This window comes from Embiotoca jacksoni, unplaced genomic scaffold (assembly GCF_022577435.1).
Source record: "Embiotoca jacksoni isolate LCO1_2020_lvr unplaced genomic scaffold, fEmbJac1.0.p SCAF_9, whole genome shotgun sequence".
Taxonomy (NCBI): Eukaryota; Metazoa; Chordata; class Actinopteri; family Embiotocidae; genus Embiotoca; species Embiotoca jacksoni.
The window spans coordinates 7,882,733-7,906,439 of NW_027185447.1; the positions used below are offsets into that span (position 1 = coordinate 7,882,733).

Consider the following 23,707-nt stretch of genomic DNA (forward strand, 5'->3'; position numbering starts at 1 on the left):
CCATCAGTAATGTACCGTAACTAGAATCTATATCATTGTACTACAATGATGAAAATTCACTTGCTGCAAAACTTCACTGCTACGATCAAAATGCTCAACTATAAAACAGGCTGCACAACACACAAGTAGTAACTTTTACATAAAACAAGAGCATCACTACCGGCACTAAATACAAGGCTAAAGTGTGAGCATGCTTATCATCTGCAGTAAAAAGGGAAATTGTTTGTACTTGTATAAATCAGGTTGTGTTGGATGATAATTACATTCTCATTTATCAGAAAAGGCTTGTCTGTCAGATCCTTGTTTGATGCCTACGGTGAAGTGAGAAGTGTAGTGTATCACCGCGTGTTGTAGCAACACACCTGCTGCAAGTAGATGTAATTATGTATGAGCATTACTCGCAGAATTTAATAACATGAATCTAAGAAATGTTGGCCTTTGGGCTTGATTAATGTTCCCCTCTAACAGCTCTATTTTCTTCAACTTGACGTGTCATACGGCATCAACAGTTTGTATCCCATATTTTCCACTTCACTTCAACAGGACCCTTTACAGCTTTGAAGGAATGACACACTGTCAATGATCCCCATTTTCATTCCATTGTGGTAACTTTTCTGAGAGGATTTCACAATTCTGTGGAGGAATGTGAGCAGCTATTATGGGAGAGAAAGACATGTTTTGCTCATTTTCCTCCCCTGGAATAAAGCCAAAAGTGGTGTGCTGGTTGCAGGCCATGAGTTTTTAATGTGAGTGACAACGATGGGACAAACTGTTTATGTGGTTATGTGCAAATCCACCTTGCATGGGAACAGTGTCAAGTATGTGGGCTGTACTTTTAACCACTGTATTTATTTCTGATTTCAGCATCTTTGAAGATTTGTGGTGAGGATCTTTCAACTTGTGTACTTGCACCAATGTAGGAGTGTCTCATTGTGTGAATATGACTTCAACCCAAACCTTCCCCCCAATTAGGAATTATGTGTGTAATTGAGATTAATGTCATGTGGAATGTAATCAAATTATTTTACTCAAGTACTGACCCGAATGTGTGGTGTGTCAATCACGGGTACTTGAAATTTTACCAACTTCATGCTTCCCAATGGTTCAGAAGGAAATATAATTTTTTTTTTACCCCATTTCATTTATATGAACATTTTATTTACTGTGTTCTTTATAGATTATGATTTTACATACAAAATATGAGCTTGTTGAGCTGATAAAACATTGTCTAACCTCTTATAGATTACATAGCTTGAGAGCACTAAACCCTAATAGGTGCCCGTTGGCATCTACATGAATGATCCTGTCATAGCATGTGATGTTTTCAATCCCAGGTTCCCCCCATCCACATGGGGATGACACTAAACCTTAAGTTGCTCTGAAGTCTGCTGCCATTGGTGTATGTGTGAATGGGAGGAAACAATTGTGAAGTAATGTGTAGGTAAAAAGGCCCTCTACACGATACTACAGTCCTTGACTAGACGGGGCTTCTCACCAGCTCACCATTGACATCTAAATTAATTATATCCAGTATTAAATCAAGAATCTGCCTAAAAAAAAATCCATCAGGACACAGTCAGTTCTGAACCAAGTCAACCGAAATGCTTGATATGTATGCTAATAATCTATAGTGACACAACACTGTGCATGCAGTCAGTTTTAATGCCAACGGCCCAACAAAATCAGATCCCAGAAACTAAAACATAGCAATTATGACAACATCACACAACATAACACTGCATAAACATTAGATAACACTGCAACAATAATAGTTTTAGTGGAAGAGTGTTTTTCAAATCGACGTACCAATTTAAAGAAAGCAGAAGCCGTATCCTGAGCCATAGTCTTGTCCTGTGACCGAACTCCAAGAGTTTTTGATGGAACTTTAATTTAAAAAGAACAAAAAGATTAAATGAGAGAACAGCAACAGTGGAAAAACAGCTCTAATAAACTGCATGTAATAATACTAATAATTATTGTTATTATACAGCATCAATAACATGTGCAAATGAAACAACTTTTACTGTCACAATATAAAAAGAAACCTGGATGCTTGACCTGATTAGACTCTTAACTGGGGAAGTAACCCCTCCCTGTATAAAAAAAAAGGTACAACTAAAACACTGACTCCAGAATAAAGTCATCAGAAACGATAGACAGATATTTTATAAAACAGTTGTTAAACATTTGGACTGTTGATACAATTGTGAGAGTTTCATACCAATCCAAGCTGTAGAAATGCTCCAAGTGTGAGTAACCTAACATTTTCTATGAGAAAAATGTATGGAAGCTGTTGGGAGTCACTAAATTAAGTTTCTACACACCGTAAACACAGCAGATACAAAACACTATCCAATGATTGGGTAGCTCAGGGGTGTCAAACATATGGCAAACACCGGCCCGCCAGTGGGTCCAGATCGGCCTGCCGGATGACTTTGCTAAGTGTGAAAATTACAGAAAGACATAAATTGCATTTCTATGAGAATATGGAGGTTTATGAGAACAAACGTTTTGTAATTTTTTTAATCGATCCAGTAATTGCTTCAAAAACAGCGTAAATGCGATGTCTGCTCCGGAGGCAGAAGCGCTCGTTGCCACAAGCACTTTGTGACGCGTTTGACATCAAACGCGTCACAAAGCGAGGGAATCTGCAGAGGAGAGCCCAGGCAGATAAACAGTGGGCTGATGTCTGAGTTTTTGGTCTTTATGTTTCTAGTTTATTGTAGAAAGACCTTAAAACAGGGTTTATCATACAAAAAACTTCACCAATGATTTAAACAAAGAGAAATATTGTCGTTATGTATGCGTTATTATGCTATGATTTTACTGGTCTGGCCCACTTGAGATCAAAGTGGGCAGTATGTGGCCCCTTCACTAAAATAAGTTTGACACCCTTGGGGTAGCTACAGGCCACATACAATTGTATATTGCATCACAAACAACATATGCACGAAAGTATTCTTGGGTGATCCGTTTGTGTGGACGGTTTGTCAGAGTTTGTATTGGCAGCCTTGAACAAGCCTCAAAGACACAGTTTACGGAGAAGTAATTGGATGTAACAGAACATCGTACTGTAAATCAATTCACACTTCCTGACATCGAGATTATTGAGAGATGTGAGCATGTCACATACCTTCCAAACTAGCACTCTGTGGAAGAAAATAAAAAAGTACAAAACCTTGAAACCTCTTATGCCAGAGCTTTCACCTTTGGTCCGACTCAGACACAACTAACCCTGTAAATAACTGCAGAATGGGTCTTGAATGTAACAGCTGACTTGGGAAACAGTAGTTTAGCAAAAAAGAAAAGCTTGGAACTGTCTTTTTGTCATTTGTCTTAAATTAATTCCACTAAAAAATGGCTGCTGTTTTTCCTGAGAGAATTTTTTTCTTTCTTTGTAGTGTAAATGTAAAAAAAAAGAAGTGAAAAAGCCTAATTGGCAGGTTTAATTAAACTTGTCTAAAGATACACCTGAATGTTTCTGCAGGCCTACACAGAAAAACGTGTTTTGGGTAACCGTGGGCCGCATAGGCTTGCAGAGGGGACAACGTGCACACCTCCCAAATATCGATAACACTAATCGGTTGATTCAGTTCTTGCCAGGGCAGAAAATATGTGCAGCACTGAGCACAATTCAAGACTCCACGGCATGGATTAACACATCCATCTTTGTGAGACTACACCCCGGATGCTTTGCTCTAAATACTGATATCGGCATGGCGACATTCTCACACCAACATGCTGATGTTAAAGCATGTGTAATGTTTACCATGGTCGCTGTCTTAATTCAGTATGTTAGCATCTTAGTAGCTTAGGCTGATGGGTATGTCTGTGGCTATTTGGCCATAAACCAAAGCATTCGACAAATCAATAGAAGACAAATCAGGGGAATACCACCCCAATTATCCCCAATCTCAATCCAGAAACTCCCCATTATATCTGTTAATATAGTAAAGTAAAAACTACATAAGTAGAAGTTGCATTGAATGAAAATAATCAAGTGAAAATGCCCCAGAATCATACTGAAGTATAGCACCCAAGGAAATGTAGTTAGTTTCTGCTAAATGGTTTTAACAAAGTGGTGCACCAACTGATGGACAGAGTAATATATAATCCGTATAAACTATTGGCGTTGTCAAAAATCCACTGAATTCAAATCACATTAAACTAAGCCACAGCTTTTAGGATGTGGGTCATTTGAAGTTGTCCTTTCAAGGACATTTTAGCACCTTAAATCATAGTATTTTCAGACAGTTCTGTCTGTTTCATTACAACACTTCACTACTGTATGTATATGAAGAAAATATTGATGATGGTCAGCCTGCCTGAGTCTGGCTCTATTAGAGCAGGGGTGTCAAACTCATTTTAGTTAAGGGGCCACATGCTGCCCACTTTGATCTCAAGTGGGCCAGACCAGTAAAATCATAGCATACATAACGACAATATTTCTCTATGTTTATATCATTGGTGAAGGTTTTTGGTTGATAAACCCTATTTTAAGGTCTTTCTACAATAAACTAGAAACATAAAGACCAAAAACTCAGACATCAGCCCACTGTTTATCTGCCCCGGCTCTCCTCTGCAGATTCCCTCGCTTTGTGACGCGTTTGACGTCAAACGCGTCACAAAGTGAGCACCGAGTGCTTCTTCCTCCAGAGCAGACGTTGCATTTACGCTGTTTTTGAAGCAAATACTGGATCGATTAAAAAAATTACAAAACGTTTGTACTCATAAATCTCCATATTCTCATAGAAATGCAATTTATGTCTTTCTGTAATTTTCACACTTAGCAAAGTCATCCGGCGGGCCTAGCTGAACCCCCTGGCGGGCCGGATCCAGCCCGCGGGCCGTATGCTTGACACCCCTGTATTAGAGGTTTCTTCCCGTCAAAAGAAAGTTCCTACTGTCACTACGTGTTTGTTTAAGAGGGAATTTTTGGTTTTCTCTGTACAATATTAACTATGTTACGATGTAAAGAGCCCTGATTTAGAGCTATACTTTACAGTACAAGCACTATACACAATTCTAACAGGGGGAAACACATTAATGGAGGAACATACTTCTAAACTACATTAGAAGTCACTGAAAGCCCTGATGTCACAGTTTTCCCCTTAATGCAGCATGTATGTGTGTAGGCCGTGAAAACAAAAGAAAATTATTTTCCGCGTGTTCAAATTGCTTGGTATTTGTGTGTTTGTAGATTTATTACATATTGGTGACCTTTTTGTGCTAAATTTCTCCTCATACTTTACAAAAAACATTGAACCGAATAGTGGGAACATGGAGTTTTAGGTGAAACTCCATTCAGTGTCAAGTGTAAATTGTTCCTTGTCTGCAATTCGTGAGGGGATTTTTCAATTCCACTTTATATGAATGATTGAGTGTAGCCTCTGTTTTACTGGACATGTGAAAACCACATTTAGCACGATTATAAAGTTGAACGCAATTCACTTGCGAATCTTCACAGAAAAGGAACACTGAAGTCTAATTCCTCATTCTGGGAACATCAATGCCCTCAGCACCTGCACTGGAGTGTTGCTGATTTGTTTAGTACTTTATTCCCACTTATTTCTATTGAGGGTCACAGGGAATCAAACAAAAGAAAACTCGGTGTGTCTGGAAACCTGTTTAACAAACAAGGATGTTACAAGTCGTATTTGATTTTGGTCAAGGCTGCTACCTGTACAGCTGCCTGGCTTGACTTCAGCGAGGACATCTGCAGGCAAAGCTTGAGTATGAGGATGGGCTTCGCAGAGGACTGTAAAAGGTGCACTGACTTTGATGCTCATGCTTAACAGCAAATTAGATCCAGACAAGAAACTGGGCTGCCCGTCATTCCCTCGACATTACTGTTTCTATTGCTTACATCTGTCTGTCTGCTTAAAACTTCCATACTATCCCATGAACCAGAAACACTATGCCAGAGCTTTCCTTTGCTTTTTTCTTGACATTACATATATGTAACAGCAGTCAGGGGCCCTGTGGCGGTCCAGATTGCTTTATCATGTTTTGGCGTCTTAAAATTTGGAATTACTTCGATTTTCTGTATTATTGTAGTTCACTAAAAATGCTTTAAAACTTTTGTTTCTATAGATTCAAGTCTAGCCAAATCAACTCAGTTTTATTTACAACCCTGTTTACAAAAAAGTTGGGACACTGTAAAATGTAAATTAAAAAGAGTGCGATGATGTGCAAATCCTATAAACCCATATTTAATTGAAAGTAGACCAAAGACAACATATCAAATGCTGAAACTGAGAAATGTTATTGTTTTGAGAAGACAAATTGCTAGAATTTTGAAAGTCAAATGTTGTTTCATACTTGCTTATGGCTGTAGGATTTCAGTTTCTCAACAGGTCGGGGTCTCCTTTGATGTATTTTTTGTTTCATGATGCGCCAAATATTTTCAATGGGCCACAGGTTTAGATTGCAGGCATGCCAGTTTAGCACCTGGACCCTTCCACTATGGAGCCATACTTTAGTAATAGGTACAGAAGGTGATTTTGCATTGTTTTGTTGAAATAAGCAAAGTCTTCCCTGAAAAAGACGTTGTCTGGATGGCAGTATATGTCACTCCAAAACCTGTATCGTTCAGCATTAATAGTTATTTTCCAGATGTGCAAGCTGCCCATGCCATGAGCACTAATGCACCCCCAAATTGTCACAGATGCTGGGTTTTGAACTGTGCACTGATAACAACCTGGATGGTTGTTCTCCTCTTTAGCCCGGAGGACGCCGTATCCATGATTTCCAAAAAGAATTACAAATTTTGATTTGTCAGTCCACAGGACAGTTTTCCACTTCACCTCGGTCCAACTTAAATGAGGTCAGGCCCACAAAAGGTGGTGGGCTTCTGGATCACGTTCACATTTTATATGGTTTCTTCTTTGCATGATAGAGTTTTAACCTCTACTTGTGGATGCAAAAATTAAATGTTTACAGACAATAGTTTTTGGAAGTGTTCCCGAGCCCATACAGTGATTTACACTTCAGAATTATGTGTTTTTAATCTAGTGCCAGTCGAGGGCCTGAAGATCACCGACATCCAATATTGGTTTTCATTTGTTACAGAGATTTCTCCGTATTTTCGGAATCTTTTTATGATATTATTTACCGTAGATCAGGGGCGGGCAATTATTTTTTCCATGGGGCCACATGAGAAACAGAAAATATTGTGGAGGGCCAGGCCAAAAGGCTGAACTCAATTCTGCCTAATAAGCACTGCAGCTTTAGTCCATGCAAGAGGTAAAATTAGAAAATGTGTTTATTTTGTCATTTCCAATCAACCTCACACGGGCCGGTCGGAATCAACCAAAGGGCCACATGTGGCCCACGGGCCACACAATGCCCAGGTCTGCCGTAGATGATGAAATTCCAAAATTCTTGGCAATTTTACATTGAGGAACTGTAAGCTATGCTTAGCACTATGTTCCCACGCAGTCTTTCACAGGCCTCTGGGATGTTCTTTTTATATCCAACCATGTTACTGATCTGTTGCCAATGAACCTTGTTGTGAGATGTTGGACCAGGTGGGTTTATTTTGATATTACACAAATTTTCCATTTTTTTGGTTCCCTGTCCCAACTTCTTTAAATGTGCTGCTACCATCAAACTCAAAATAAGCATATATTTTTCATTAAACAATACAATTTCTAAGTTTTAACATTTGATATGTTGTCTTTGCTCTATTTTAATCTAAATATGGGTTTACATAATTTACAAATCATCACAATGTGTTTTTATTTACATTTTACACAGTGTCCCAACTTTTTGGAAACACGGTTGTAATAAAATTGTAATCAAATTTGACCTAATCTGGAAAAAACAGCAAAAATAAATGTTCTCAAATGGGATTCAAACACTGGTATAGTTCAGCACCATCTGGAGGGGGAGGTTGTTTCAAAGTTTCAGAGCTACCTCTAAGACAGCCCGTTCGACCCCCGAGAGCCGGTCTGGATTGATGGGAACAACAAAGAGCTTCTGGCCCAGTGACTGAAGCGGGCGACAAGGGTTATAGTGATGCAACAGGTCAAACAGATAAGATGTCCTGCTCCATTTAAGCAGTTATATAAAATAAAACTTTAAAATGAACCCCATATTGAACAATACTAGTCCATCCCAACATTTAATAAACTGCAATGTCCAACCTATAAGTCAGGGGTGGGCAATTATTTTTTCCATGGGGCCACATGAGAAACAGAAAATATTGTGGAGGGCCAGGCCAAAAGGCTGAACTCAATTCTGCCTAATAAGCACTGCAGCTTGAGTCCATGCAAGAGGTAAAATTAGAAAATGTGTTTATTTTGTAATTTCCAATCAACCTCACACGGGCCAGTCAGAATCAACTAAAGGGCCACATGTGGCCCGCGGGCCACACAATGCCCAGGTCTGCTATAAGTAATAAAAGCATGAGTGACCTTTTCTATGTCTTTAAAACAAAGGAATGGCTTGACCTTAACTAAAACTCTGTGCTGGAAGAAGCTGGCTTTGACAACATATTTCATCTGCAGGTTTCATTTAAAGGAGGAATCAAAAGTAATACTCAGGTTTGTTAGGTTGACAGGATGATGCCATATAGGGCCCAGTCAAGATTAAATATTATCAAGCAAGGACTAAGTAGCAAAATCTCTGTTTGACTTTCATTGAGATGAAGAAAATGTTGTGAGAGCCAAATTTTAACATTGGCCAAGCAGCTTGATAAAGAATTTAGAGAAGAGGCAGTATCAGGTTTCAGTGGTGTATCTCAGAATTATTGACATAAAAGTGATATTAGCAATATTGTGTGTTTTAAAGATAGACCATAGAGCCAGCATATACAATATATAATTCTTATCATTTCAATTAATTTCCTCCTATGATAGATGTAAAACTAAGATTATATGCGTGCATATTTCCTTAAATTTTAACTGTTTGGTTACAATATCTGTAATTTATTAAGAATTATGTAAAATGAAGATAACAAAATTAAATAAAAACATATTTTACTTGCCGTAATGGTTACAGTGTACAAAACTATGTTGTAACTTTTCATCAGGGGACTTTTTAAATATACACTAATGTTTCATTACACAGGTACATACATTAACAGCATACAGTATCAAAAGATCAGTCATGGCATTCACTTTCTAAAAACATTTAATCCCATTAGATACATTTTACCTGATTAATCAAGCACTCTGGGTTTAACAATAAAGGAACTGAAACAATTTTGGATTCCCTTCATTAAAACCTTGAGCATTGTTCTTGATATATTTTGTGTTGCTTTTGAATGTAAATTTTGTAAGATCCCACTCTTTACTTTTAATTTTGTTTAACGGTTTTATCACGATTTAATCTATCCTTTTGTCAGGCTCCTCACACAATTTCTCACACAAGAGTAAAAAGTACAGACAAATGCTAAGAATTGTTAAACAACGGGTGTTTAAAGGATCTAATGCACTTTAGGCAAAGAAGAACAAGAGCAGTAAATTTCTGCACAAAGCTCATCACTGCTTCAGTCAACCATAGCTCTGACGCACTTCCCGAGCTCACACTTGGCATTTCTTCATTGATCACACCAAGTAATTCATCTTTCATTGTTTCCAACTTGGAAGAAACACCAAACATCTGCCCGTACCACACTTACTTGCGCTGCTTCAGTGCACTGTCGAAATATATTAATCTTAGACTTTGTATCCGTGTTTGAGGACTGACCTGTGGATGAATGATGGATTTGAAATTCTTCCTCTCCCTTTATCTGTTGAGTTAACTATCAAACCCCTCACTTGGGTCAAACTTGGCAAACAACATTAAGTCTCTATTTGTACAAGCTTTGAATAGTAAAATGATGTCAGAGCAGCAGATGATGTAAGCACTGAGCCCCTAAGCACAGTCCTCTCCTCCATTACCACATCCTTGAGTGGTAGTTGTTGCATTGCATCTCTGTGTTAAGTATGCCCACAGAATTCATGCTGCTTAGTGATTTAACTGGACATTTATGTCAACTAAAGTCCCAAATGATCAAATAACTATAATTTAGACAGAAATTAATCCTTCTGGAATATTAATATAAATACTTTTGTTTTTCTCCTTTTACAAGCCAGGTGTTCAAGGAAGGACACCGAGATCTCAAAATGCACCTTAGCACACATACTATAGATCTATAAGGAGCACAACATATAACTTAGATCCAGATGTTCTAATCATTTGCATGTATGGCCATGGGAGGTGGTTTTGGCTTGGCTTAAATTTAGTGAGGTCTCAGTGGAGAGGTCTTAAACCAGACCTGGGCATTGTGTGGCCCGTGGGCCACATGTGGCCCTTTGGTTGATTCCGACCGGCCCGTGTGAGGTTGATTGGAAATTACAAAATAAACATATTTTCTAATTTTACCTCTTGCATGGACTAAAGCTGCAGTGCTTATTATGCAGAATTGAGTTCAGGCTTTTGGCCTGGCCCTCCACAATATTTTCTGTTTCTCATGTGGCCCCATGGAAAAAATAATTGCCCACCCCTGTCTTAAACTGAGAACACCCCGCCACATAATACACAGCTGTCAGACAGGGCCCACGTCAAGCAGCACTCTTGGAACAGTGAACACAGGTGTGTGTCCAGCGTGCGTGCATGATTGTTTATACAACTTCAAGGTCCAGGATAAGTGAAGAACTTTCATTGACAAGAGGTCTGATGACACTTGGGGAACGTGCATCAAGTGATGCAACCTGCATTAGTAACTGAGCAGCCGAGGCCAAAAAGTTAGAGGCAAACTTCTCGACCAGAAGGAAAAATCATGTCACATTTGTACGCGATCCAGGACTGAGTGAGTTTCAGTTTCAGAGTGTCCACAGGCTGTCATCATAATGGGATAAATGGGATTGAGGCACTGTGTCCTAATTAAATAGCTGCATGAAACTATCCTGTATTTAACAGCATAAGAGAAGGCTACTAAAAAAACATAGCAAAAGCATTGAAGAACTTTCAGGGAACTTCATGTGCCTTTTGTCTAATAGGAGGAATTAAGAGCCTCTTAAATATAATAGCATGGGAAAAGAAACACACAATTGGTTGAGTCTGACATTAAACATCAAAATCCTTTGAAATACTTGTAAGGTTTTCGCTGAATTATTTTAATTACAAGGAGGTGCCTGTTGCACCATTTTCACAGTTGTGCAACTGGTGAGGTTTAGGGCCACTCTTCTACTGGTCTTTGATCTGGAACTTTCTAATAATCACTTGATACTTCATTTTTACATAAGAATTAACATGTGTTACACTCAAGTCAAACGAGTTCACACAACACTGGTTAAACCTCGATAAATCTCTCATAGTTTTTGTAATTACTCTCACCGACAGAAGGGGAAGACTGAAGTTCCCCTTTTAACAACAAGATTTAACGACTTGATTAAGACTCGGTAGTACATTCATTTAAATCATCATTTAATGCCAAAAGACTTCAAGCCAGAAGAGATCAGTTCAAATTATCTGCAAATAAAAATGGTTTTTTTTTTTAGTTGAATAAACTTGGAAAGCAATAGATTTAAAAGGTGACAATAATTCTATAAACTGTTTTACAATGTTGCAAATGAAAATTTCTCCAATAGTTGCACACTGCTTCAGATTGTCTAGACAAGAAAAAAACAGTAAGCCATAATGTATTTATTTATTTTTTTAAAGGGATGTTGAAATCTTTCTTTAAACATCCAGCACATATACATCATGTTTGAAGGTGCATGCTGATGACATGACTTCATCTTAAATTAACAAATGACATGAGGTCAGTTTTCTCAGCCGTAAATAGAACCGGGGTGCTGTCCAGTCTTTAATAACTGCAGAAATGATAATACTTCATAAGTGAGACTTGTATAGGTGCCACATCCTTCATTGTGGAATTCTGGTGAAGGTTTGAGCTGAAACTACCAGAAAATAGCCCAGCGTGTAATTACAGAGTAAAACTACAGGTGCACAGCAAATGCAGTTCCCTTTAAGAGAGTGATAGATGCTGAAGCATATGCAGTCTGTACAGTTCATTCCACACTTTGCGATGATGAGTGTGAAGATAGTATCTGACTGCCACCATGTGGTGGAATCTCCTCACAACTATTTGGCCTGACTTGTAGCTTCTTATTAATCCACTGATATACCAAAAAAATTGTAACATGGGTATGTGGGCATTACAGTCCGCATTGAAACAATTACCCCAGCGATAATAATCCAAGACTTATCCCATAGCATTAGTTTTGCTTCACAAATCTTCCCCATATGCTAATTTTTGCATATCCTGTAACCAAGTGAAGGATACCCACAGAAGCGTGACAAGAATTGATTTTCCTGTATGCATATTTGCATTTCAACAGAACACTTGTGCATGAAAGCCAAAGAGGGCGTTTAGCACAGAAGGTTGCTATGAGTCACCAATGCAATACATCACCCACTGAGCCTTCATCCATTCTACACACACTGCTTGCTGTGCAGAGAACAGTATGGCCTTTTTGACTTAATGTTGCGAGTTAATGATGGGCTTTCACATAGCTCTGAATGCAAAGTACGTCAGAAATTAAGGCAGGTCGGATGTGTGTGCACGTGTATATTGAGAATGATTTCTTTCTGAGCACAATAAAAAAAATAAAGCGGCCATCTATAATTGAATAAGATCCCCCTCCCACCACAGACACACAATGAGAGAGAGAGAGAGAGAGAGCTAGTTACAGCTATCAATAGGAGTTTCAATTAGTGTTGTGCAAAGTAAAGTAAATCTGCAATTTAATGATGTCAAATGCAAATTGCATTTGGGCTCTTAGTAAATGACAGGTATATAAACGACATCTGAAGGTGCTCTGACACAAATAGACTACAGAGTTGCTCCTTGCTAAAAGCTCTGGAGCAACAGCTCAGCAGGGGTCCATCCTTCAGTTTAAGGAGTGTTGGCACTCATTTCCAAACCTCAGGAGTGCATTCTGGGATAACTTAATCTGCTTCACATTGATATACTGTGGCTGCATGCTTCCTACATCTTATCCTGAGCATATCCTTAACCGATCCCTATTTCATGATGCTGAATCTGACTCCAGGTTTAAGCCTGTCTCTGCCTAATGGTAATCTAATGCAAAATATCCAATGTATCTAAATGCATTTATGGAGCTGAAGTGCTTGAATTGGAATATACTGTATAACTAGACATATAATTGGCAATGAAAAATCACCCAGCCTAATAAAGAAAACATATTGTACATGCACTAAATTCTCTCGTAAAGAAATGGCCACACAAGTGGGTTTACATTTATTTAGATCACAGTGAAACTAGGCTATAGGACTGCGCGTTTAAACATCTTTTGCAAAAAGCGCCGCAACACTGAGATGTACGGTGCAAAAGGTGACCCGAAAATCAGCAAAGTGCTAAGAGACGCTGCGTGTCATGAGCGGAGCGGTCCTCACACATTACGCACGACGTTAGGAGTTCCCTTGCTTACACCGTGAAAACGCCCCTCTACTGTCCTCCAAACCCTCGCGACTGTTAGCCATCCTTGCCGGCTTGTGCCCGTCTGTCGTCCCAGCCTGCAGGGCTACATCTCCCGTGGCAGAGGAAAAAAAAAAAAAAAAAGGCGCTGCGGGGCGGTGGCGGCGTCCGTCTTCCAGTTTCCTGCGATCTCAATGATCAGAACCTGGACTGAGGCTTGACACCGGGACCTGACAGGACAGGTAATGCAGTTTATTTGTTTGTCTTGCTACGGCGCTGATGACAGCGGAGCAGGTGCACGCTGCCTTTTACCGGCTGTTACAGAGTGACATTGTAGGCAGAGAATGAGAAGCATGTCAAACCGGCGATGAGCTTTTGCACAAATACGCGTTCTGCATGCTCCGCAAAGACACCGCTTTGTGCCTCAAGTGTCATGGGCGGATGGAGAGGGTGTTGCCACACAGCTCTCATACGACCAATATGGTCGGCAGGCTGCTTGAATAAGCTGCATAAAATGAGGGCATCCTTTATTTCATGCATATGGGCCCAGCAGGCAGCAGGTGCACCTTTATCGTCCTACTGAATCACATAACGTCCGTTCGGCTCCGGTACTGAACACATCCAGCCCACGTACAATTGTTCAGACCTATTCTTGGCCATGCCTAGTGTGTGTGTGAGAATTGTGGTTTTTGTGTGTGTGAAGCTATAGGCTAACAGCTGATGCTCAAGATAATGAGCTAATTGAAGACGGAGTGTATTGTCGCGGGTGTGGCAGAGGGGGCAGGCGTGGGCGCCCCGGCAACCGGAGGGTCTTCTGAAGGTGTGAACTGCAGTGTCTGAAAGTGAGCTATTAAACTAGAAATGCCCTGAAAATACAGGTAGAAGAGTATAAAATGAAAGAAAATGCACAATTATCTCAACCAGTAAAGAAAAGGGGCAGATTTGGCTTAATGCAACTGATCAGGTTGCTTTCCTTGGATGTCATTTTTAGAGAATAATTAGTCAGGCAACAGGTAGGTAGTTACTCAATTTCACAAGCTGCAACTGTGAGCTGTACATCAGGGCCAAAGCACCAACAAAATGAGTTATATTACATATTTCTCTTCTGAATTCTTCTCTCAAAATGAACCCCTTTCATACATGGTGGACAAAGTACTCCAAAAATAGCAGATGTTGTGTAAACTATAAACAAAAATGAAATTTCAGATTAGATTTTGGCAGTCAGCCTACAGCAGAAACAGCAATATGAAAGAAAACTGACTTTCACAGATCGCACAGCCACTGCAGTAAAAGTTTGACAAGGAATGAAGGAACAAAGTTTACTGACAAACCGTTTCCAATAGAAAAAAAAAACAACCTACAGCACCATTCTGCAAGTTTTATTTGCACCTCCAGACAAGTCAGACGACAGAAGTTATCATTATCAGCAATCTATCCTTCTGTTCACCCCCTTCCCACTCAAAACAGACCGTCAGTCCTCGAGTCTCTGGCTCCTTCGCAGCCACACCACAGGCTACAGCATCTCCAAGACTCTGAATTTGTGGAGGCAGAGTCAAGAAGGGGGCAAATTACATCTAAAATACATCCATCTGTCCATCCACGGCTCTGTCCCTTTCTGCATCCTCCAATCTCATTTTCCTTTCACCTGCTCCACTTTCAGGATCCCTGGTGTTCATTACAATTGTGCAGCACTGTAGACAGTGTGCTGCGCCTCTGTAACACTCCTATGCTCGTTCAGATTAGAGGGCAAAGCCTCTTTGTGTGGATGCATGTTCTGTTCAAAATACCTCCAGGAAAAATGATTGAACACCTATTTCCTAGGATGAAGGTGGTTCTAGGAGATACACAATACATGCTACATTTACCACAGAGTAATTTCCCTTTTGTGTGATAGATAAGATGCAGCAGACATTCAAGCAATCTCCTCAGTTAAAACAGTGTGGGACTCGCAAGGTTATATGGCGGATGCACAGGCGGTGACTCCATACGTCCTGGAGGATGTGTAACGTCAGTGCAGTGCATCACCAATCAGTGTAAACACCCTAGGCGCTGGGTCTTATGTTGTAGATTGGCAGGATGCACCTTTGTGTGCGTGCTTTTGTGCACGTAAATTCAGCATGCATGCTTGTTTGAGGTAGCACACTTTGATACAATTCTCCCTCGAGTCCTATTTTCAGTCATCCTATGATCGATTTGTAATAGCTCATTGATGCAGGGCCTCTACAGGGTGAACTCATTGAAAAGAAGTGAGAGGAGCTTTAAAGGCATACTAAAGATAACAGCATGCACTAAACTGTCACTTTGGCATTATCATCACAAATGACAATGCCCGACTCAGCAAGACGTCACATTTCCCTCCTCCAGCAACATATTAAGGTTATGACACAGTTTTTGACATGGGTATATTCTATTGTGTGGAAAACCATAATTAAAACATCTTTTGATTAAAACCTGCGATGATACATTTCCTGAAGGATACTATTACGATTACTGATAGCTAGCGATCCTACTTGAGAGGCTGTAAAATGTAATGAGTAATGTAATGAAAAAAAACTAAATTCAGTATGTGATATAAAGTTGAAAATGTTGTGATATGTTTGGTTTTATTGAACTCTTTAAGTGAAAGTATACATTGAAGCAGTTGGGGCTCAAAGAAGAGTAAGTTTAAACCTAGTCTGAACTCTGCTTCCATAGAGTACCGATTGTAAAAAAAAAAAAATCTAAAAGTAAAATAAACAACAACAAATCCTCATACTGAAACAACAGGTTTGGGTTACAACAACTACATTTCTTACTTAAGTTACGTTACTTGCTCTTCCCTGGCGTAATATGCGTTACATATTTAAAATACCGTTTGTAAGTTACAGTAAATTTGTGTTCATTTTTGTTTTCACTGGGGCTACTAACAGCTGTCTCACGGGTTAAAGTCCTGAGTTTGATCCATCCAATCACCTTCTACCCATCTATATACTTGGACTTTGGCTGTGTCAAATCACACCCTTAAATACTTACAATAGCAATTTTGAGTTTGTAGGTGTGTTCACACTATCAAGTATGAAAACATGCAGTGGACTTTGAGCAGCCGGTGGTGCGCTCGTACTGGTTCACAAATGCTTAAAGCACTGGACACTTCAACCTTATGTTGTTCATTATTGTGAGGGACCACAGACCTGTTTTAAAACTGTGGCTACCAAGGAACCTAAAAATACAAGTTCTACATGTTCACATTAAAGTGTTTATCTCACCATACTGTTGTTGAAAAGAAGCCCTCAGTTTGTTTATTGTGTGCATAATGAAAACAAATAAAATGTTTAGGTAAAATAACTAAGAAGGCGGTAGATATGTTGGTAGGTGATGGATTCAAGTGCTATGGTTATTTTGTGCAGCAATAACCAGCTGTTTATATTTTGAGACAACATTACTCTGCCAAAATTAAGGCAATACTCAAGTAATTGTAACAACATATAAACTTACTAACGGAAGTACAAAAATTGAGACACCTCAACCGTTTCTCTTTATACTCCGTCACCTGACTTCCTTCATTGCTTCCTTTGTCATTGCTACAACCACTAGAGGTCGCAATAAATGTAAATACAGGTAATTTTAATGCCATTCAACAGTCAACCGAGGTCTTCATTTTTGGTGTGGGAATATGCTAATAAATAAATACAAAATACAAATCTAAATACTTGCAAAAAAGTACAAACGTTGATTAACTACTCAGCAGCTCCTCTATACAACACTTAATGTCGATACCATAAAACTATGCAGCATCCTAATTCACAAAATACCAAAGAAGATTTTCATTGATGATCAGATGACAAGTTTAAAGACTATGAGCATCATTTCCATTACATATCCTGCATTGAGACTACATGGTGATAATCTGCACCTACATTTTACATCACGTTACACATTTGATACGAGTAGTGTGACCAGATTTATAAATAAATGATTATCCCTAAATTCACATGTCTAAGATGCTTAAACCCTAATCTCATGCAGTGTTTGATCCAACATCATGTTGTCCCTCCACATTGACACACATACTCTACCACAGATCTACATCTCGTTTGACTGACCTTTTGCATTAATGAAAACATTTTAAAGCGGACTAGAAGCTGACATCCTACTTGAAAGTGTTGGTCATCCTCTTCCACCCACCACCACTGCTTCCACTGTGTCACTTCACTGCACCTACCTCTACATGAACTGTCACATTCTTCAGCATTGTGCCATGTGACGGTTCACCTCCTCCTCCCTCTCACGCATGTTTATCTCCCAACTAGCAAAATAATGCCTACGGGCTGTTCTCTCTTTTTTTTTTTTGTCATCTTCTTTATCTTATTTTGATATGCTTGACAGACAATGTTAGGCTCGGGTTACCATAGTAACTGCATTTTAAACAGGCACGCCTGATGCCTCTGTGTTAACTACAGTTTGGTCAAATAGAAAGACAACTGCTGCAAGCACAGCATGGTGCCTGTCATTTTCTTGTCACTGCGTGAAGAGTGAAGCTGTCTCTTCTTTTTCTACTTAATTTTGCATGTCAAAGGGGTTGAAATACTTTGAGGTAATCAGAGGAATCATCACGGTCTACACTATGAGCATGCAGAGGATGCTTTTACTGTGGGGAATCATAGGCCTATATGTTTATGGATAAATTGCACTCAATTCATTATTTAATTACTTTTATTATTAATTAATTTCTTTGTACAGTTGCAGTCATAATGATCACTGCAGCTACAGGAGGTCAAAACAACAACAACACCTATATGATGTTATGCACCCAGAAAAATAGCTTTGCAAGATAAAGTAACTTTATGAAGCTCATATGGTTCAGTTTCAGTGTTCAGAAGGTGCTGATTCAACATGATTGTCAGTTTTCAGGGAGTAGATGGTTATGTTTAAATTGAGCTCTTTTTCACTCCGCCTGTACACACACACACACACACACACACACACACACACACACACACACACACACACACACACACACACACACACCATATGAAGTTGCATAATAATAATAATATTTTAGAGTCTACAGTCCCTCTGGATGTGAACTGCTGCAGTGTGTTTGTCTGTTTGGACTGTGTTTGTCAGTGAGCGAATCAGTAGTACGTCAACATGTCTCACGATCCATGTCACCCACACAAGCTTCTGTTAACTCATGGCTCTTAAAACAATGTGTTTTGCTCTGAGACTAATTATTCAAATCATGTCTACGGCATTAAAATGCTTTTAACCTTAAAAGTAGCAGTGCCACGCCTTGTTACATGTCCTGACCCTCTTCACTAAGTGATTATTAGATTACTTTCTAGTGTAGAATGGAAGCTACTCATGTAAACTGCTAAATATTTAAGATACTCATAAATCAAATGATGCACTATGACAGCTCATTTTGAGAGATTTCACTGCTTGATTTGTTTTAATCAGTGGGGATTAACTTTACAGTGAACCCGCCCCAGCCCCTCCCCGCGCTCTAATAATTTAGATATGCACAGTTGCCACCTTCTTTGGCTCCAAGTGATAAAGAAGCAGACATAGATAAGTTTGTAATCAAACAATCTGTCTTTTCATATCAGCTCAAGAAAAGAAACTCAGTAGTTCAGATGTTGTGCAGAGACTGTACTAACCCCTGTAATTCCCTCTGTAGTAGTGCAGACCCTTCCCACAAGAGAGAGCTCATACTCGGGAGGCGCAGGTAGCACCACTCCCTCTGGGCTTGCTTTCTCTTCGGGAGGATGAACTTGCAGCCTCATTGGCTTGGGTGTCGTATCATTTATCCCGGTTGCCGCGTGACATGATTTGCAGCAGACTTAAAAGTTGTGCTACGCAATCTGCTCCCAGGACTGCTGAGTGCCAAAGGTTTTGCAGAATGTATGTATGTTGTTTCTCCTCAACAGGGACATCTCGCCACTCCCTCTTCCCCGACCCCCACCAGCCCTTACCTGGTTTCCCAGAGCCGGCCCCTGCCCAGCGAGGATTGATGGACTGGCTGTGTATGCCATTAGGAGGGAGGCACTGATTATAAAGCCCAGATATGGAGTGAGCCACATGATGAAATGGCAAGGCTCATTGAGGAATCTTCAGGGATTGGCTAGTGCAGTGGGTGGCTTCTGTGCATGGCAGTGTCGATACAGTAATTTAACATTTACTGTACAGAACATGCTTTTTATGTGACAGTGCGTACCATTTTCTTTGAGCAGCAGTAGCTGCTTCAGACGTGTCTGCATACACATCAATAACAGAAAATACACAGCTATTCATTCTAGTATTCACAGTAAGCAATATAGTGAGCCTTCACTGCCTTCATAAGATGGAGAGTGTTGCATTCAAAATACTGTTCATTTTAACAGTAAGAACAGCATACAGAATGTTAGCAACTCTCTATAGTTGTGAATACTGTGTTGCACTTCTAGCTGAATAAAGATTTGCAGATATGAATAAAAAAAAAAAGACCTCAAGGCCTGGACCTCAAGACCACACTAGTAACAGGGACATCAGCTGACTAAAACAAGAGATCCCAAACACCACATGGGTATTTGTTTTTCAATATTAACTACTAGAAATAATGCCGGGCCATGGTTATCATTTTCTAAGAATCCTCATGCAGCAGTGTCACAGCCACGGATTAACAGTCCCTCTGCCCTGGTGACATCTAATGATAAGCACCGAGATTGTCTTTGTGGTAGTCAAAGCCACCATGGAGAAGGATTTAAGAAATATGGCATTCAGTGGAATTTTTAGCTGCAAAAATCCACAAGGGCAGCCAAATGGTCTGGTTTACTCCCTGAAGATTTTTTTTTTTTCACACTTGGCACAAAAGAAGAGCCCTAGATTTGTAGTGGTAGTGGATTAGAAAGATTTCTTAAAATATCCTGAAAAACAGACAGATGGTAATATTGTATTGAGTGGTCTTTGTTTCTGAGTCAAAGTTATGTCCTATTAAATCTACTAATTAATGAATAGCCAGATTAATAGGAGAACATAGTGGGACATGCTTCATTCATTTGTGTAAATGAGGTGGTCACCACCGATGTTCTGGCAAAAGGAGAGGGCAGCCTGGAGAGGGCCATTGCTGGATGGTAATAACCTAAATCTAACAACCTGGATTCAATCAGTGTCTTCATTAAAGGGTCAGTTAACCCGGTATTTCATTTTTATCAGTTACCCCAGCCATTCAGATGGTTTAAAATTTTGTCCAGTGCAGTTTTTAAATGGTCTTAAGCACCACCATTGTGTAGCCTCTGAATGGGAAGGCTTTTGTTTAAAGAAGATTTCAGGGAACCAACCCTTTAAGCCCATGTGGGTTTGTAATCACAATAAAAGCACTTTATCGCAGGGGGATGCTACTGGAAGCACTGGTTTGTATGGAAACACATATTGCCTTTGCAAATAAGGTGGCCAAGTGGAAACAAGTCATAATGAAATGCAGTATGGGGGCTAAAGCCCTCTGGGTTTGTTGTAAGAAATGCTTGAGAGGATGATGCATTTCTTCCAACAGTAGCAGCACAGGGTCTGTCAAAAATGAAACGGGCCTCTTTACTTGTTCAAGCAGGCAGGTCGAATCTACACCATTAAATGATGCACTTTGAAAAAAGCTGTAAAATAGAGCAATTAGCAGCGCCAACTCTGGCTGAGAGGCTCTCATGAGATCCCTAAAACCTGACACAAAAATAAACGTTTTTAATATCTCTGGTTTATTTACTTATTTTCTGTAAATAATGCAGGTTTTTACTTAAAATTGCAATAAGACTTTCTGACAACATATTGTTTTGTTAAAAATAACTATCCATTTCAAACAGCACAGCATTGTTTTCTCCGAGGGGGATTGTGAAACTATCTCGATTTGATCTTTTTTGCAAAATAATTCCAAATGTCCAAACGCTTTTCCAGCAAAGCAGTGATAGTGTAACCAGAAGAGGTGTCGCTGACTGCTGCTTTTGTCCCCGTTTTGCTCTCACACTGTGTACTAGACTCATTTTGTTCCCTCCCCAACATACTCTGGAGAAAGGCGAACACTTGATGCCGTTAGCACATGCACGGTTTCCTGACAGCATACTGTGTTTGAGGAGCGAGAGGAATCCACAAGCTGTCATTCCTGTGTTTCCCCTGCTCCGCTCTGCTCCGACATATTTTTGAGATGCTATATTTGACAAATTTCTTCTGCCCATCTGCCGATGAAGGATGGGGCCTGTGGGCTACTGACGCCTGCCTGAAGACACATCAATTTTTGGAGCCTCTAAATTGACAGACTCTTTGTTTGAGAAATGGCATGAAGACAAATGGGATCGGGCAGGCCGCGGTGAATGGTGCATCGCGAACATCATCCTGCCCTAGATGATCAGCCATCATGTGTTTTAGTATCTGGCAATTTATCTGAGCCGCCCTGCTGCAGACAATGAGTGTTTTTGGGGCGTCGCGTTGTCTGCTTTTGCTTCTTTTTTCTTGGCTAGGACTTTCTGCCGTTTGGGACTTCTTTTCAGTTAAATGAGTGTGGTTTGAGAGTCTTGCAGTTGAGCCAGACGTACATCAGGCTATCCGCCATGCTCATTAATGATTCCTGTGTATCTGGACTGAAATGTAGAGCACAGAGGAGGTCATCTCCAGAGATAAACTGACATGGCAGTGCTGATAGTCCTGAATGCGATAGTAAAGTCTGTGTGCATGTGTATGTGTGACTATGAGGACAAGTGAGTATATGTTTGAAGGAATTTTGCTTGTCTGTGTCTTGTCATAAAAGATTTTCAATAACTGTGACTGATCAGCTAAACGCAGCTTATCTTATTGATATAGTACGTGCCGTATTTTGTAGCACACTCAAACAGTCAAAAACGTGTCATGGAGACAAAGCATATTAATTTGATTTGAAGATAAGATCTGTTCTTTTTTCAGTCGGAGATACCGTACATCACAGTTATTCGATTTATCAGCTTTAATCTTCACCCGACAAAAATGTAAAGGTTTGAAACAAAGTCCACTGTGATTAAAAAAAAAACAAAAAAAAAGAACAGTGAAGTGGGTAGCAGAAAAAAGAAAAAAAAGTTTGCAACAGTCTTCTCTAACGTTGTGAATGTCAGTGGAAGTGAGTCATGGCTCCCTCCGATCCTGATTGAACTGCAGGATATATACAGGTACATTTGTTAAATCTACCAGTAAATTGACCAGTTGGTACATGTTTTGTGCCACCAGCAGCTAAAATGATTCTGAACTATATGGTTATTATCTTTAAGATCAATTTAAGCAGGGTTGTAGCTACAAGTGATGTCTTCTGTATTTTTGGTGGATGTTTGGAGGGTTTAGGGACCAGTGAGGGCGGAGCTACATTCTACAATAACAACAACTGCAGTTACACGTTTCAAGTCAAGACCCACTGTTTGTGCAGTAAGTGTCTTCAGGCTGACAAAAATTAGAGAAAAAAAGATGGAATTTAGTGTCTCCCTACCAAATATTTCTTATTGCAGTCCAAAGAACGTTTTCAGAACAAATTTCAAGTCTTGGAGGGAATTATAATTTCCAAAAAGTATATTTAAACAGTTAATTAAGGAAATAAATGGTGAAAAAAACAACTAATTAGTTAGAAATAGACTTTTTCTGGCAGTTTGTTCTTATAAGCAGTTTGCCAAAGCCTTCTGAGTGGAACTCGCACTCTTGAATTTCAAAGACTAGTCAGACATCATATGAGTAATAACAACTGATCTGGTAGGGTATACCTAACTAAAGCAGGTCTCATTCCAGATGTGGCATCCTACAACTAAATGAATCGAATACAAGAATCGATCAAAAAAATTCTCTGACAGCGCAGCACTAGACAAGACCGGAGCAGGTAGAGGCAATAATCTTGGTCAGTTTTCCAAGTTTTGGTGCTTGATCAGCATCGGCCCGTGGAAATGCCACAGAAAACACCTCACCCAGTTCATTGCTTCATTACCGTCGATTTTCTGAAGCATTTCATGAGTCTTTGTAGCTGATTTCTTTCATGCGAGATCTCTGTTCAAGTTTCAGGTCCATGGTAGAATCACAAATGTTCACGTTCCAGTGGTCACAAAAACAGGTGTACCTCAGGTGCTGATGTTGATCGAGTGACGTAACTTGTAAAACTTACTCATGAAGATTATTGCTTCTCCCTCCTCTGTGTACGTCACTGTGCTTCGCTCCGTTCACGCGCAACAGGAGCAATCTCAAAACTAATCGCCCCTCGTTATATACACAAATCTGTGAATATGGTCACTGATATTATTAAACTTGAAATGAATGTTAAATGTAGTA

The 23,707-nt window shown here is 39.7% G+C and overlaps 1 protein-coding gene across 1 annotated transcript in view; it reads left to right on the forward strand.

Moving 5' to 3' along the window:
- Nucleotides 1-13,424: 13,424 nt before the first annotated feature.
- Nucleotides 13,425-23,707, forward strand: part of LOC138192585 (band 4.1-like protein 1) — a 49,572-nt gene continuing 39,289 nt past the window's right edge. The window contains exon 1 of the mRNA XM_069140069.1: nucleotides 13,425-13,674. The gene's annotated coding sequence lies outside the window, so the exon portion shown is untranslated. The remainder of the gene's footprint in view (nucleotides 13,675-23,707) is intronic.